Source organism: Mauremys reevesii, linkage group 1, assembly GCF_016161935.1.
Source record: "Mauremys reevesii isolate NIE-2019 linkage group 1, ASM1616193v1, whole genome shotgun sequence".
Lineage (NCBI taxonomy): Eukaryota > Metazoa > Chordata > Testudines > Geoemydidae > Mauremys > Mauremys reevesii.
The window spans coordinates 83,294,450-83,310,103 of NC_052623.1; the positions used below are offsets into that span (position 1 = coordinate 83,294,450).

Consider the following 15,654-nt stretch of genomic DNA (forward strand, 5'->3'; position numbering starts at 1 on the left):
TCAGATTCAAAGTGCCCAGACAGGAAAATGAATTCAAATTTTCCCGGGTCATTTCCTGTGTGGCTGGCCAGAGAATCCAAGCTCGGACTGCTGTCCAGAGCATCAACAGAGTGGTGCAGTGTGGGATAGCTCCCGGAGCTACTAAGTTCGATTAGCATCCACACCAAGCCTAATTCGAGCTAGCCATGTCGAATTTAGCGTTACTCCACCTGTCGGGGTGGAGTACCAAATTCGAACTAAAGAGCCCTCTAGTTCGAATTAAATGGCTTCCTGGTGTGGACGGTTGAGCGGTTAGTTCGAAATAACGCTGCTAAATTCGACTTAAAGTCCAAGTGTAGACCAGGCCTAACAGGCAAACATGTAACAAGATCCAAAGCCTGGAAGTTGAAGCTACCCAAATCCAGACTGGGAATAAGCTGCCGATTTTTATCAGTGAATCTCATCTTGACTGTATCACAGGTTGATAACAGTAAGAGTAATTAACCATTGGAACACCTGTCCAAGGGTTGTGATGGATTCTCTATCACTAGCAATTTTTAAATCAAGATTAGATGTTTTTCTAAAAGATCTGCTCTAGTTCAAACAGGAATTAATTCAGGGATGTTCCTGTGGCTTGTGTTAGACAGAAGGTCAGACTAGATGATCATAGTGGTCTCTTCTGGCCTTAGACTCTAAGAATCTATTAAGTACAAATTACCCCTAAACTAAATACAAGAAAGAGGTCCTAGATGGGGAACCTCACCACAGAGGAAGGTGGGTAACTTTCCCAGAAAACTCCAACGGATTGTATGAAACTGATGAATTAAGAAGGACAAACTGCTGCTTAAGAAAATGTTCTCATCCCATCTGTGCTGCAAATGAATAGCTTCTCTGAGAAAAGTTACTGAGGAGATAACCAAAAAGGTAGAAAGGGGTGACTTATTTGAAGTTTGGTACAGAATGAAGTGCTAATTAAATTAATCTGAACAATCCTTCACATCGTGGAAAAGAAATAAACTTCAGTGATTTAGGAGCAACACTGACTCATGCAAAGAGATGTGAAAGAAGGTACAAAGAACAGACATTTAAGTAGGAAGGCATGGAACAGTCAAACCTTGTGTCCCCTTAGATGTGGAATGAGAAGCAGAATTTAAAAAGCACATAGAAATAGTCTACCCGACTGTAAGCAAAGATACAGCTTCCAAGGATTCTTTCACTCTTAAAGTTTTAGTCCTATAGAAATTTTAGGACTGATATGATCTTGCAATTTCCTTCACCTCTCCCAGTAGCTGGGTTTCAGGGAGATGTGGTATGAGACAGAAGCTGGGGGAATGGGAAATTGAACAGTGTTAACAGCGTTCTTGGGGGGGAAAGGCTGCCTGTTGCCAGCTGCAGGGAAAGCTGATGGACTAGCACTTCTCCATACATGTATCATATGTACATGGTAAGACACACATCTACCCAACAATGGAGGCTAAGCTGGGGGTTCCGGGCCAGAGACATCAGCTACATGTCAGGGTAGTTAAGGATTTTTCATGGCCAATGATGCTAGGAAGAGGCTGGCAGTTTCCCAGCCCTGGTGCAGAGGAAAATAGCACAAAAGCTGGTGGTGAGGAAAGGTGTCATGAACCCAGAGCAACAGCCTAGGACAGAGAAAACCAACAGTCACTCAGAAAAGAAGTGGAGGGAGCTGCAAGTTTGAGCTGAAATAGCTGCAAGGTGCCATGTCATAGGCGGCCAGGCCTAATGGTCAGAGCAAGGGTCAGGGGCCAGGAACTGGAAGTCATAGACTAATTCAGAAGTCAAGGTAAGGATCAGAGTCTGAGTCAGTCGCCAGGGGTGGAGCATAGAAACCCTGAAGAAGGAAATAAGGCTCTATAGAAAGTGGTCTTGTAAAGGTGTGGACTGTAAAGCTTGCGCTAGGGGTGAGTAATGTCTTCAAGGGGAAGGAGAGTCACAGGGTTTTGGCTCCTTAAAAAAGGGAGAGCAGAGCCTGTGCACCTGTGATGGGTCAGCTGTGAGGTCACCTGGTCCTAGGGGCCAGAGAGACCTGGTGTGTTAGATCCAGGGAGATGCAAGAAGTGGGAGTAGCAGAAATGCTGCCAGAGTCCAAGGTGAAGCAGTGGGAGCCTTCTGGGGAAAAGACTCTCTTGGGAAAAGCCTTGGGTGACAGAGCTCAGAGAACACAACACAGGTGCAGCAGGGAGGACTAAGAGGTAAAGGGGAAAATCCCCTAGGAGGTGTAGTTTAGGGTGGGCTAAGGAATGGTTTTGGTAATTTTGAATAGGGAAAAGAAAATTGCCTGGAAAGACACTGTGTATGTGGCAGTGAACTGGGAAGAAGGTTGTTACAATCCTGATATTATACTGTTATGTGAGCTACTCTGTGTAGTTTTTATTTAAATAATAGCAAGTCCCAAGGCTGCAAGGCATAAATTGGCACAGAATTTGGCCCACCATTTGAGGAAGGTGAAAGTAAGCTACCTTGTTGTCAGTTTTTAAGCAGGATTGATTTCAGCTGGGTAGTCCTGCAAAAACTGATAGCTCAACATGGCTCACTATTTAAATGACTATGGCTCACTTTTCTCTACCTTGGGCACACAGATGCCTATTTCAATATTGCCTTTCTGGGCCCTGTTTTCTACCCTCTCTTCACCTTGCTGGTCCTGCAGACCTATGCAGTGAATATTCAGATTGGAACCATGGAATATTTGCATTAATCTGTTCCCCCCGTCCTCCACTCTTGTGCAATAAAGGAGCATATGGGTTTTGATTATATTTGTAAATATCATGGGCCCAATCATGAATCAGTGTAAATTAGGAAAAACTCCACTGAAATCAGACCAAAATAAGATAATTTCACCCCTTATCTTTCTGTTGCTCACTTTCTCCTCCCGCCCCAATTTGGCTTAATTAGAGAAGTACTAGAGTACAGCCTCAAACAAACTAGTTTAATTGATTCTGCATGAAATAAGATTGCCAGATGTCCAGTTTTCGACCAAAACATCTGGTTGAAAAGGGACCCTGGCAGCTCCCGTCACCACTGCTGACCGGGCCATTAAAAGTCCGGTCGGCGGTGCTGCGGGGCTAAGGCAAGCTACTTCCTACCTGTCCTGGCACCACACTGCACCCTGGAAGCGGCCAACAGGTCCGGCTCCTAGGCAGCGGGGGGCCCACAGGGCTCCATACACTGCCCCTTCCCTGAGAACTGGCTCCACACTCCCATTGGCCAGGAATCCCAGTTAGAGCCCTCACCCCCTGCCCCAGCCCAGTAAAAGTGAGTGAGGGTGGAGGAGGCCGAGCCACTGTGGTGGGGGAACATAGTGAGCAGGACCTGAGGCAAGGGGTAGGGCCTTGAGGCAAGGAGGGGGCTATGGTGTTTGGTTTTGTGCAATTAGAAAGTTGGCAACCCTAGCATGAAATTTTAAAAAATACATGTTTTTAAATTTTACACTTGGTGCTGTGTCTATGTTTTGTTGAACTTAAAAGAATTATGGAAAATATTTTGTCAGAGACAAGCGTGAAATTAAAAAGTGTTAAATGGCTAAGGTCTCTACTTTGTCATTTTAAATAACAGTAAGACCTCCAACTATCCCCTAGTAAAGACTTAATAAAAGCTGTCTATAATGTCATAACAGACAGGACAACATTGTTACATCAAGGTATAAATCCCTTGAGTGCTTCCTGATGACCAAAGAACTCTGTGTTCATCCTGCAAGGTTTCCCATGCACCAAAATGGTATGAATGGCATATGTTACTTGTATAATTAAAATCTGATTATATTATAATGTAGAAATTAACTTTCTGCAAGTGCCTCATTATTTCCTGTTTCATCTGCCAAATGCAAGAAGTAAATTTTATTGTGTGAGTGAATTAAGTCAAGACATGCTACCAGATTGGTATCCTGAACAGAACTCATTTACTGATGCATTTCATTCTTAAAATATGTACAGATGGCTATGCTAAATTAGACATAATAAATGTTCATTTTGTTGTAGATCACAACTCATTTATAAATAAAAACAATCTTGATAATGTTTGGAGCCTGATTCTGGTCTCTTCTGCAATGATTTTACAGTAGAACAATATTACTGACTTCACTGGATTTATCTCCCATTTGCACTAGTGATCAGTATTGGGCTCCTTGTGACCAGTTCCATGTATATAAAACTTGGTAGTGATTTAAAAATATTCCTTCAGGCCAAGTCTCCCACTGAAGTAAAAAACCTACGTAGAGGCTTCAAGACTGGGCCTGGAATTGCCAAGAATACCAGAGTGTTGTGAAGTTCAAAAGATGACTAAAATTTGCTACTCAGCCAGAATGTAGTGTTATTAAATGCTTTTATATTTTACTTTGCAGTTGTCAAATGACCTTTTCACATGAAGGAGCTACTAATATTCAGAGATGTTTTTCCCAGTTCTGGTTCCAGTGATGTCATGCAACACAATACCACCATTACATAATTTGTGGCCTGTCTTGCCTCCCTTAAGTACTCCACCTGATTTGGTTCATGAGGGCCACATCAGTGAAGGTAAATTCCATGTTCACTACGGAAAGCCAGTTCATAAACAATAGATGCATTCATTTTTCTTGAGCCTTTTTTCCCCTCTTTCGTGTCAACTGACTGACCATTTTCAAAGAATTGATTGCTAACTGGTGAGCTAGAGAGAGGCAAATAAGCTTAACTACTCACACTATCTGTTAAATATCTAGCACTCATGCAAGCATTTAGTGCAGTTTGAAGGATGAAAACCAGAATGTTCAATGTAGAATGAAGAATTATTGCACTGTGACATACCTTTGCAATGTTGACTAGATGGCAAAAAAACACTTACTGTGTGCGTGTGTGTATATATTTAATTGTAGTATGTGGGTAACAGGGTGCCCCTGCATATCTATCCCCTTGGCCCTGCTTCTCACAGACAAAAGGACACTCCAAGCTGGTACAACTTGCATGCTCTTTGTGTCAGTTTCCTACTATATACATGCTATTTACAGTAGCTTGGCCTAGTGCAGGCCTTGTCAACAACAGCACAATAGACATCGACATCTACCTCTCCCTCGGCATCCTACTCCCTTCCTCCCAGCCCACTTCCTCCCAGCCTTATAGCTCCTGCCTAATGAGGCTGGCAGATGCAGTCAGTGATTAGGCAAACCTAGGCTAATTTACCCTGCCCCAACCCATTTTCCGTGACTGGAGTTGGCCTGGCAGGAGCTGATTGAGGCTTCCTCAGCAGCCCCCTGCCACAGTGCGATTACATTCAGATTCAACTCTTGACTAAAATATTATACATTTCATACATGTAAACAATATTTAAAATGTTGCTCTCAAAATTATCTAATTTCACTTGTATAAAGTTTCTATTGAGAGCAGCATCTTCATACTGCATTTGAGGTATTTTAAAATGTAAGGTAATAAACACTAGCATGTCAATTGATTTTAGTCTGGCACCTAAAATATTAATCAACAAGCTGCCTGTATGGTGAAATATAGACACTAGGGCCAGGTCCTCAGCCAATGTAAGTGGGTATAGATCCATTGACTTGACAAAGTACATGTCTCACATCCTTAGCTGCCCCAGGAACTGCTCAAACTTTCTTCTTTTAGTGTCCACTCTGTATAATTTACTCAAATCCCTTCCACCAACACCTATACACTTCATCACAATAGTCCTAATTCCTATAACCATCTAACCTGACAGGAAAAGAGCTCTCCTTACTTGGGATCTCCTTTGATCCATACACTGCTGGTGCTGTCCTCCCACCCTGACCCTGCCTTTTATCAAGATAGTCAGCCAATTAATTCCTTAACCTACTCAGCCTCTCTATCTGATTAGCCCCCTATTTCCTCAATCAGCCATCACTGGGGAAACTGAGGCTACAATGATCAGGGTGCTGACTCATCTGTCAGGCCTCAGCACTCTGTTACAGGCAGGGGCGGCAAGGGGGCGGCCAGCTGGGGCGGGCGGGCGGCGGGCTTGGGGGGGGGGCTTTTGAGGGGGGCGGGCTTGTTTTTTTTCGGGGCGGGCATGATGAGGGCGGGGGGGGGCGGGGGGGGCGGGGGGGGGGGGGGGGGGGCGGCCGGGGCGGGCGCTGGGGGGGGGGGGGGGCCGGGCCGGGGGCCGGGGGGGGGGGGGCTGGGGGCCGCGCCGCGCGGGCGGGGCGCGGGGGGGGGCGCGCGCCGCGGCTGGGGCCGGGGGGGCGGGGCTGGCGCGCCGGGGGGCGGGGGGGGGAGGGGGGGGAGGGGGCGGCCGGGGGGCGGGGGGGGTGGCCGTGGGCTCGGGGGGGGGGGGCGAGGGCGAGGCCCGCCGGGGGGGGGGGGGGGGGGGGCGAGGCCCCGGGGGGGGGGGGCGCGCCCGCTGGGGTAGGGGGCGGCGCTCTTCTTTTCTGCTTGGGGCGGCAGAAATGTTAGAGCCGGCCCTGGTTACAGGGACCTATGCTCATTTATACCAGCTAAGGATCTGGCCTAATTCTGTTGCAAGGGTTTTAATAGTTTCCATGTAGGGTTATTTTTCATATGGTCTTCGTGCAGTGTTAGTTGTGAATATTTAGAACCACATTCAGGGTAGCCACTATGGGGCATATCGAGTAAGGAGGTAAGAGTCTGTGTAAATAGGAAATAAAGAGACTGGCATTCACCCAGATTGCTGTGTCCTGCGTCTCTAATCTGTATATTTTCATATTAGATTATGTTTGCAGAGCTATAACTAAAAGTTGATAACACTTCCAACATCAGCCCCTCTTTTAGAATGAAAGCAACCAGTGAGAAGGCCTCACCCCTTCCAAACTCTTTGCCTTTTCCCACTCCTCTCACTTCAGGAAGTTGTATAGGAAACTCCATGAGATTGACCTCATTGAGTTTTCCTGCCACCCTGGTCCCCTGTTGTGCGTGGACACATGCAAGCACAAATTGGAGGAAGCAATATGGCATGTCTTAAAATATTCTGCACATAGAATATCAGGGTTGGAAGGGACCTCAGGAGATCATCTAGTCCAATCCCCTGCTCAAAGCAGGACAAACCCCCAGACTTTTTTTTTTTAACCCCAGCTCCCTAAACGGTCCCCTCAAGGATTGAACTCACAACGCTGGGTTTAGCAGGCCAATGCTCAAACCACTGAGCTATCCCTCGCCTGCTGCATTAATCTGCATATTAATGTAGAATTACTCTGAACTATAGTATCTATGGACACCATAGTAAAGGAACCATTGAAAGCCACCACTGCAAAGCTCTGCCTACTGGGTGAGATTCTGTGCTGTGCCTCTAGAGGAGATGCAATGCAGAACTTGCAGCCCGGGGGAGAGGAAGCTAAAGTGATTTAAAGATACTTTTGCACCCTTCCAATGCGGGGCCACTGTGGAGGGTGGAAAGGCCTGCAGAGTAACTGAGACAGCCCTGGTGGCTTAAGTGACAGTAGCCTCCCTGGGCTACTTTAAGGGCCATAGCACTACCCCAAATTTACACCATGCTATGTGCTTTGGCCCTGCCCTCACCACACCCCCATACCAACAGCTGATGAGGGGGCACTCAGAGGGGAGCCTTATGGCTGTCTTCCACAGTTCCCCTGGCTTGATAAGAGCCTTTTAAGAGCCCCTTCATGCCACTCTGGCCTTTTTTACATGTCTTTAAAAGGCAAAAGCGGAGCTGAGGATCTCGCACATTATCTCCATAATATGGACTGATATGCTACACCAAAGAAACCACTATGAAATAGTCTGTCAAAGATCTGTACGTCTTCATGTTTCAGATAGATACATTACCCACAGCTGTGACTAAAAACTCACACTTGATAAATTGGTTTTAAACGTTTGTTTGCAAAAAGTGAAGGATTTAGCATTTAAAACTGACTTTCAAAACCATGTATGGAATCTGGGCATTTGAATCCCATGGCAGTCTAAAAAATCCCCTAAAAATGTTTTTACTGTGGCCTGAAATGACTTCAACAAGCTAAAAAAGCTCTATCAGTCTATGTATCCCTCCCTGACTAAGACAGCTTAACTGGAAGCTAATAAGCCAGATCCTCTGCTGGCATAAATCACCAATGAAGCCCTAAGTCTTGACTGTTTGAGACTGATTTTTTTTTTAATACCTCTTGGGGTTGCATGACTTCACCATACCCAGATTCAATCTTGTCATTCTGGAGTGGCAGAATGGAGTGTCTCTCAGTATCCTCATGGAGAGTGCCATGCTGAGCTGACTATTGTATTCCCTTCAACTACTGTATATCTACCAGTGGTGACTGGTGATATCTGAAACTTCCATAAAGCTTGTTTTTAAACATTTCCTACTAACTTCTAGGTCATTTGCAGTAGCCTATCACTTACTGTGGTCTCCCCATTCTTCCCAGAAGAATGTCCTTGCTTGAACTGATTGACTGCATATTTAACTTTATTGGAAGTAATGCTTTCTTATGGATGTCAGGCAACTAATTTCTTCAATTATTTCTATATCAGTGTCATTCTTTTCTTGCATTACTGTCACTGACTACAGTAAACCTTCTAATATTACTTATTATCAACTCCAAGGATAGTTAACTTGATTCACTCTCCTGTTCAATGAAAATTATCTTGGGTTCTATTTGACTGACACTTTTTTCATCACTCAATGATACATTGTTTTATATAATTGGCTCTGGAGTCATTTCTATTTTTTCTTAGCCATCTTCTCTTCATTAGCTTGGTATGCTTATGTTTTACCTTCTAAATAAATGTGCTGTGATTTGTACTATAATACCCAGCAATTTAAATTAAATTATTCAGACTGCATATGTCAACTTCCTTCCTTTCCCACACAATATATTCTTTCAATAGCTACTTGTGGTGTCCATTCTTTTCTTTACACAGAACTCCAGCCCTGACCTGTAGGAATTAAATTAATTCTTTAGTCCTGTCTTCAGAAACTTTTATGGGTAGTGTAACGGGCCTGCTCACCCCCTGCGGCGCCTCAAGCTGGTGACTCTGGGGAATTAGCTTGGTTTCCAGCACGGAGTGCCCTCTCAGGCCAGTGATCCATCTGTTCCCTGGCCCTGAGTCCCTTCCTGGACCCCAGTGCCCTTTTACATGGGGTGCTGCCCCCCAGCAGTAACCCCTTTCTCTCAGGGTCTCCCCTCCCCAGGGAACCCCTACCCTCTATCCTCACCTTGCCTCAGTGTATGGCTACTGCCAGTCATTGTCTAGCCCCACATCCTGGGGCAGACTGCAGTATCAGCCTACTCATCACTGGCAAGGAGGGTTTGGACCTGCTGCTTTGGCCTACCCCTGGGCTGCCCTCTGCAACCCCCAGTACCTGTTAGCCCTCTGCTAGGCCGCAGCCTGGGGCTTTCTAGCCTGGGGCTCCCCAGCCTGTCCCCAGCCCTGCTCCCCTCAGGTACTTTGTCTGTAGCTCCCTGCACCCAGGCCCTTATTCCTCTTCAGGCAGAGGAAGACTGTCTTCTTGGGCTTCTGGCTCACAGCCTCTTATAGGGGCCAGCTGGCCCTGATTGGGGCGTGGCCCAGCTGCAGCCACTTCCCAATCAGCCCAGCTTAAAAGCTGCTTTCTCCAGCCACAGGCCCTTCCCAGGGCTGTATTTAACCCCTTCAGGGCTGGAGCAGGGGTCTACTCAAAATTCCCAGTTTTACATGAGATATATAGATAAATTTACTACAACCGACCATGTTAATTCCCTTTACTAACTAATTGTGCAAGTATGGAAGTTGTTTTGTTGCAAACACTTATCTAAGATAACTGACAAGTTTTAAAGGCCTACTGCTGTATTTCCAGTTCTTATTCCAAGTAAACAGTAGTAATTTTCTCTCTCATTCCTGGCAGAAACAAAATGAAAACTTTCCTCACTGCTGAAGGAGGGTAGGGAATCACTTTATTTATCTAAGGTGTCATAAGTGCATCGACAAAGCTTCAGTAATTGCCAGTGTTGCCTCCACAATAATTTGATTCATTTCTGATGCTCACTCAGTTTTGCTGGAAATTTCCCACCTGCTTTTCCCTAGCTATTTCATCTGCAAAAATGACATTATTATTAGAGAGCATGTCCATCATAAATGCCAAATTGCTTTTCTTCTCTCTCCTCTTATGTATGCAGACTTTCAAGTAAGTGCTATTCATTTTTGTAAGCATTGCATCTATTCTATATTGAATTATAGCATTCCTTGCCATAGTATTTCTTTTGCTCCATTCATACTGTCACTCAATTCCTTTCTTCAGAGAGAAATCATAGTCTTGTTGTTCAGGCTCAAGACTGAAATACAAGAGCCCTGAGTTCTTTTCTGAGCTCTGACCCAGTTTCATGCATTACTTTAGGCAAGTAATTTAACCACTCCGTGCCTCAGTTTCCTCATTTGGAAAAATGAAGATTAAAACGCTGACTTACTGTATCTCAGAGATGCAGTGATACTAAATTTATTAATATTTATAAAATGCATTGAGATCCCCATATAAAACAATATGAGTGCAATATTAGTCATGATCATATATTCCTACCTAATAATTCCCAATAATCCTATTACTTCATAGACTGTGGAGAGAAAAATGGATGATGGGTAAAACATCTTTTCCTCTTATTCTGGCCTTGCTAAAAATCATATTCTGAATATTAAATATATTTATTTTGTAACCATAAAACATTGTTGTTCTGTATTCTTTACACTTTCTTCATTTTATGCCAACCCTGTTATAATTATTCCTCTTCTATCAGCCTTACAGATCTTTCTCCTAAATCAAAGCTGTTCCACTGAACATGTGTAAATTCTTCCCACAGCAGTTCAGGAAAATAATATTGACAACAATCCACCTGTTCAGAAATGTATCAGAGGGGTAGCCGTGTTAGTCTGGTTCTGTAGAAGCAGCAAAGAATCCTGTGGCACCTTATAGACTAACAGACGTTTTGCAGCATGAGCTTTCGTGGGTGAATACCCACTTCTTCGGATGCAAGTAGTGGAAATTTCCAGGGACAGGTATATATAAGCAAGCTAGAGATAACGAGGTTAGATCAATCAGGGAGGATGAGGCCCTGTTCTAGCAGTTGAGGTGTGAAAACCAAGGGAGGAGAAACTGGTTCTGTAGTTGGCAAGCCATTCACAGTCTTTGTTTAATCCTGAGCTGATGGTGTTAAATTTGCAGATGAACTGTAGCTCAGCAGTTTCTCTTTGAAGTCTGGTCCTAAAGTTTTTTTGCTGCAGGATGGCCACCTTAAGATCTGCTATTGTGTGGCCAGGGAGGTTGAAGTGTTCTCCTACAGGTTTTTGTATATTGCCATTCCTAATGTCTGATTTGTGTCCATTTATCCTTTTCCTTAGAGACTGTCCAGTTTGGCCGATGTACATAGCAGAGGGGCATTGCTGGCATATGATGGCATATATTACATTGGTGGATGTGCAGGTGAATGAACCGGTGATGGTGTGGCTGATCTGGTTAGGTCCTGTGATGGTGTTGCTGGTGTAGATATGTGGGCAGAGTTGGCATCGAGGTTTGTTGCATGTATTGGTTCCTGAGCTAGAGTTACTATGGTGCGGTGTGCAGTTGCTGGTGAGAATATGCTTCAGGTTGGCAGGTTGTCTGTGGGCGAGGACTGGCCTGCCACCCAAGGCCTGTGAAAGTGTGGGATCATTGTCCAGGATGGGTTGTAGATCCCTGATGATGCGTTGGAGTGGTTTTAGCTGGGGACTGTATGTGATGGCCAGTGGAGTCCTGTTGGTTTCTTTCTTGGGTTTGTCTTGCAGTAGGAGGCTTCTGGGTACACGTCTGGCTCTGCTGATCTGTTTCCTTATTTCCTTGTGTGGGTACTGTAGTCTTGAGAATGCTTGGTGGAGATTTTCTAGGTGTTGGTCTCTGTCTGCAGGGTTAGAGCAGATGCGGTTGTACCTCAGTGCTTGGCTGTAGACAATGGATCTTGTGGTGTGTCCGGGATGGAAGCTGGAGGCATGAAGGTAGGCATAGCGGTCGGTAGGTTTTCAGTATAGGGTGGTGTTAATGTGACCATCACTTATTTGCACCGTGGTGTCTAGGAAGTGGACCTCCCATGTAGATTGGTCCAGGCTGAGGTTGATGGAGGGGTGGAAGCTGTTGAAATCATGGTGGAATTTTTCCAGAGTCTCCTTCCCATGAGTCCAGATGATGAAGATGTCATTAATGTAGTGTAGGTAGAGAAGGGGCGTGAGTGGACGGGAGCTGAGGAAGCGTTGTTCCAGGTCGGCCATAAAAATATTGGCATATTGTGGGGCCATGCGGGTTCCCATAGCGGTGCCACTGATCTGGAGATATATATTGTCATTAAATTTGAAATAGTTGTGTGTGAGGATAAAGGCACAGAGCTCAGCAACCAGTTGTGCTGTGGCATCATCAGGGATACTGTTCCTGACAGCTTGTATTCCATCAGTGTGTGGGATGTTTGTGTAGAGAGCCTCTACATCCATGGTGGCTAGGATGGTGTTTTCTGGAAGGTCACTAATGCATTGTAGTTTCCTCAGGAAATCAGTGGTGTCACGGAGATAGCTGGGAGTGCTGGTAACATAGGGTCTGAGTAGAGAAACAGAACTCAGATTTCACAAGCACCAGAGTTTCTGGCACAAGAAGTTACATTTGAATCCCAATGAAGAGAGAGGATTTTCCATGGCTACCAGTACAGAGTTCATATTGATCCTAGAAGTATTCACTAGTAGACAGATTCTGACAAACTTACACATCTTGATTTCAGTGGGAGCACTGGTGGAGTAAGATATTCCTCCTGCATAAAAGTAGAAGAACCCACCCCTTAACACTGCAGTTTACTGCTTACTTCCAGACTCAAAAGCATCACTTACTTCTCATGGGAAAATGTTTTATATTTTTAAATTCAGAGAGTTTTAAGGTACATTATGTACCAAAAATGTCTGCATGTCACCCGGCTCCTTGTTCAGACCAGTTTAGGGTGGGACAAGCAGGTTTTTGTTGGTTTCTTTGTTTTACACTTGGATTTAATCCACGTAGGTTTCTGAGACAAATCCATTAGTTTTGCTTGAAAACAGTTCAGGGTGGTCTACACATATAGTTTCTTACGCTGATTTCATTATAGAAACCAATATAGTTAAATCATTACAAAACTGTAGGTAGACCAGCACTAAGGGAGTTCCCTTTTATAACCCCATAAAATAACCACTGAAGATAGAGACAGAAGAATAATTAGTGTAGTTACTTCCATTCACTCTTTACTAGGTCATTTATCAGAACTGAACTTTTAATACATGGGAAAAGTACCTAGAGCCCAGGATGGGTGGTTTGTAATGTAATGGATATATTTAAATAAACAAGATTAATCATTTTCCAGTAGCCTAATTTTCAAAGTCTAAATCTTTTCAAATAATGAAAGCCCCCTTACATTTCATAGTAATGACAGAACTGCTTTATCTTCTGATTTTGGCCCAAACTACCATGGCGCATCCTTCCAAGACTCAGATTGCATTGTCTGTTTTCTCCATTTCTGAGGAGGAGATCAGTCATGTCATTCTTTGCCAAGCTCTTTTGGAGCTTTCCAGGAATAACTGGAACTGGGATATCTAAAAATCCTGGCTCCTCTTTCACCAGAGATGCTGAGGAAACTGAACTTGATGGGGAATTTAGTGTATAACTCACCTCAGATACTTGTGGAAAGTGCAGTGTTATCAGATGAATGGACAGTTCCTGCTTTCAAAACTCTGCAGCAGATTCGTTAATGATATTGTGTACAGTGTAATCAGCATACTAGAGTCATAATGTCCTGCCTGTTCATTTTCTGATTTTCATTTTAACAGCAATCAATCTTTAATAATGCATAGTCTTGGGGGTGGGGACATTAATAGCCATATTACCCAATATACTGTTTTGTTACTCAGTGATCTCTAAACCTAAATTAGTCTTATTAAAGCTGGCCAAATGATTTAGTGCAAATAATATTTTCATTGAATTTGGCCCGTTTTGCTGCAAATATTTACCAAATAATTTTTGCAAACAAATTTCAGCCAATAAATTGTTCACATCAACTATTCTGTATTCCTGGGGTGGGAATGGTAATCTAGTCCCATGTTACTGTTCCCACTCTCTGACTGGATGACTGAATTTTTAAACAAGCACATAAACTGACATACACTTCCTCTATGAAGTTCTGAGTGAATAATTATACATGCTAAAATTAATGAAACTTCTGGGATTTGCAAATATTTCCATGAATGTCCAGCTACTGATCCTGCAAACAATGACCCAAGCATGCTGCTTTTATTCACAAATCACATTTTGTATCTGTCAGTCAGTTCTGGCTTGTCTTAAAATTATGAGCAGTTTTCTGAAAGTTGTGGAGACCATATCTGCTTCCCTTCATATGATATGGTTTATCTCCTCCTTCTCTTGTCTGTGCTACCTGTACCATTGGTCCAGTAGATAGTGCTTTGGACTAGGACTCAAAAGACATGTGTTTTATGTGTTCCTAATTTGGCTGCTGACCTGCTGTGCCAGCTTGTGCAAGTCAAGTTGTCTCTGTTTAGACTGGAAACTCCTTGGGAAAGGGTCTGACTCTCGCTATATGTTCGTACCACCTCTCTGAGACTGGGCCTTCGAGTGCTACTGCAATGCAAATAATTAATAATAGCTGTCTGTGAAATACACAAATGGAGAAAACTTATCCTTTGACTCTTTAAAAACATTACCCTGGAAAGGGGGCATGAATTATAGTAATCCAGTGTCAGATGAAAGCACTTTGCATTCACTTTAAGGTTCTTCTACAGTACCAGAGTAAATGAGAATCATATGCCAAAAGCTTGGATTGCTTTTATGCCTCTGTCTGTCTCCATTGCAGATGGAGCGGTTAGTAAAGGCCCACTTATACCCATATTTCATTTTGTACAGGTGTCATCTGAAGAAGAAAAAAGTGCTCCTGAGCAGAACAGTGTGTCACACCTCCATGAGGCAAAGCGGAAACAGGTTCCTGTGTGCTACCGACACTGACTCCTGTGCTGGGAGATGCTTCTTCTGATTTGTCAGTCTTCCTTTCAGTCACCTGTAGAGAGTGGAGGACCCATTAGTATGGATTACCGGAGCTACTCACTGAACAAAATTAGATTTTTGTACCCACTGGGGGTTATGACTGAAGAAAAACAAGAATTCAAGATCAATGCAGACACTGAATGTGTTTTGGAAATGTGTATTGTTAATCTCTTTTGTATAAGGTACAGGAATATGAATTCAATATTATTAATCATGTTTATTGTGGTAACACCTAAGGATATTGACGATTGGAGCCCCATGGTGCTAGGCACTGTATAGACAGAGGAAATAAATAACAAATAAAAACCTACATTATGAAAATATTAATTCTGATAGATTATTTGCCTAAGTATGAACAGTAAGATCCAGGAGTGGTCATAATGTAAAAGTGAAAAGAAGGTAAGTAAAACAGGAATCAAGGGATGGTCCAGATTCCACTGAAGTCATTAAGAGTTTTGTCATTGATTCCAATAGGAGAAGGTTTTAGCCCCCAGACCAGCAGCCAGCCCCTATAGTAACTAAAGAATGGTAGTTGCACGGCTTAGTTGTCCAGTATGATGACACTTTAATCTGAATGCTTACAAGACTTTGAAAAGTGAAATGCCAGTAAATAAGAGGCCTTTCATGTATACAACCTCTCAAAGAGGGTTGGATAGTGGTGCATAATTTTCCATCGGGGCATATATTTCA

The 15,654-nt window shown here is 43.7% G+C and overlaps 1 long non-coding RNA gene across 1 annotated transcript; it reads left to right on the forward strand.

Moving 5' to 3' along the window:
* Positions 1-1,997: 1,997 nt before the first annotated feature.
* Positions 1,998-15,269, forward strand: LOC120396033. Its single transcript, XR_005592936.1, has 3 exons — positions 1,998-2,195; positions 4,340-4,511; positions 14,827-15,269. It is a non-coding gene; the product is annotated as an uncharacterized LOC120396033 (long non-coding RNA).
* The last annotated feature ends 385 nt before the right edge of the window (positions 15,270-15,654 follow it).